We start from the raw sequence: 2118 nt of genomic DNA, 5'->3' as shown, positions 1-2118 counted from the left end.
GGCAGCCGAACCCAACAACAATAATGCAAGGAGGATGCTTGGGGATTATACTACACCTACTTCCAAGTTTGATGGAAGGAGCATCTCAATTCCTGCCATTGGAGCAAACAATTTTGAGTTGAAACCTCAACTAATTGCTCTAATGCAACAAAACTACAAGTTACATGGACTTCCATCAGAAGATCCCTACCAGTTTTTAACTGAGTTCTTACAGATCTGTGAGACTGTTAAGACTAATGGAGTAGATCCTGAAGTCTACAGGCTCATGCTTTTCCCTTTTGCTGTAAGAGACAGAGCTAGAACATGGTTGGACTCACAACCTAAGGATAGCCTGGACTCCTGGGATAAGCTGGTCACGGCCTTCTTAGTTAAATTCTTTCCTCCTCAAAAGCTGAGCAAGCTTAGAGTGGATGTTCAGACCTTCAAGCAAAAAGATGGTGAATCCCTCTATGAAGCTTGGGAAAGATACAAGCAGATGACCAAAAAGTGTCCTTCTGACATGTTTTCAGAGTGGACCATGATAGATATATTCTATTATGGTCTATCTGAGTTCTCTAAGATGTCACTGGACCATTCTACAGGTGGATCCATTCACCTAAAGAAAACGCCTGCAGAAGCTCAGGAACTTATTAAAATGGTTGCAAATAACCAATTCATGTACACTTCTGAGAGGAATTCCGTGAATAATGGGACGCCTCAGAGGAAGGGAGTTCTTGAAATTGATGCTCTGAATGCCATATTGGCTCAGAACAAAATGTTGACTCAGCAAGTTAACATGATTTCTCAAAGTCTGAATGGATGGCAAAATGCATCCAACAGCACTAAAGAGGCATCTTCTGAAGAAGAGGTCTATGATCCTGAAAACCCTACAATGGCAGAGGTAAATTACATGGGGGAAGCCTTTGGCAACACCTATAATCCCTCATGGAGAAATCATCCAAATTTCTCATGGAAGGATCAACAAAAGCCTCAACAAGGCTTTAATAATGGTGGAAGAAACAGGGTTAGCAATAGCAAACCTTTTCCATCATCTTCTCAGCAACAGACAGAGACCTCTGAGCAGAGCACCTCTAACTTAGCAAACATAGTCTCTGATCTGTCTAAGGCCACTTTAAGTTTCATGAGTGAAACAAGGTCCTCCATCAGAAATTTGGAGTCACAAGTGGGCCAGCTGAGTAAGAAAGTTACTGAATCTCCTCCTAGTACTCTCCTAAGCAATACTGAAGAGAATCCAAACAGAGAGTGCAAGGCTATTGACATAATCAACATGGCCGAACCTAGAGAGGAAGGAGAGGATGTGAATCCCAATGAGGAAGACCTTAGGGGACGTCTTTCAAGCAAGAAGGAGTCCCTTATTGAGGACTTAAAGGAATCTGAAGGTCATATAGAGACCATAGAGATCCCATTAAACCTCCTTCTGCCATTCATGAGCTCTGAAAACTATTCTTCCTCTGAAGAGGATGAAGATGTAACTGGAGAGCAAGTTGCTCAATATCTATGAGCTATCATGAAGCTAAATGCCAAGTTGTTTGGTAATGAGACTTGGGAAGGTGAACCTCCCTTTCTCATTGGTGAACTAGATACATGGGTTCAGCAAACTTTACCTCAAAAGAAACAAGATCCTGGTAAATTCTTAATATCCTGGGGATCATTGAGGTACAGCCTGCCATATTCTCATTGCAAATGGCAGATAAGTCAGTAAGACAAGCTTATGGATTGGTAGAGGACCTGTTGGTAAAGGTTGAAGGCCTTTACATCCCTGCTGATTTCATAATCTTAGACACTAGGAAGGAGGAGGATGAATGCATCATCCTTGGAAGACCTTTCCTAGCCTCAGTAGGAGCTGTGATAGATGTTAACAGAGGAGAATTAGTCCTTCAATTAAATGGGGACTACCTTGTATTTAAGACCCAAGGGTGTTCTTCTTTAACAATGGAGAGGAAGCATGAAAAGCTTCTCTCAGTACAGAGTCAAACAGAGTCCCCACAATCAAACTCTAAGTTTGGTGTTGGGAGGCCAAAGCCAAACTCTAAGTTTGGTGTTGAATCCCCACATTCAAACTCTAAGTTTGGTGTTGGGAGTCTACAACATTGACTTGATCACCTTTGAGGCTCCATG

The 2118-nt window shown here is 42.1% G+C and overlaps 1 non-coding gene across 1 annotated transcript; it reads right to left on the bottom strand.

The window, feature by feature from the left end:
• Positions 1 to 397: 397 nt before the first annotated feature.
• Positions 398 to 501, bottom strand: LOC130972169 (small nucleolar RNA R71). Its single transcript, XR_009083363.1, has one exon. It is a non-coding gene; the product is annotated as a small nucleolar RNA R71 (small nucleolar RNA).
• Between the last annotated feature and the right edge of the window lie 1617 nt (positions 502 to 2118).

This window comes from Arachis stenosperma, chromosome 3 (assembly GCF_014773155.1).
Source record: "Arachis stenosperma cultivar V10309 chromosome 3, arast.V10309.gnm1.PFL2, whole genome shotgun sequence".
NCBI classification, from domain to species: domain Eukaryota; kingdom Viridiplantae; phylum Streptophyta; class Magnoliopsida; order Fabales; family Fabaceae; genus Arachis; species Arachis stenosperma.
This window is presented reverse-complemented; position numbering and strand designations above follow the sequence as displayed.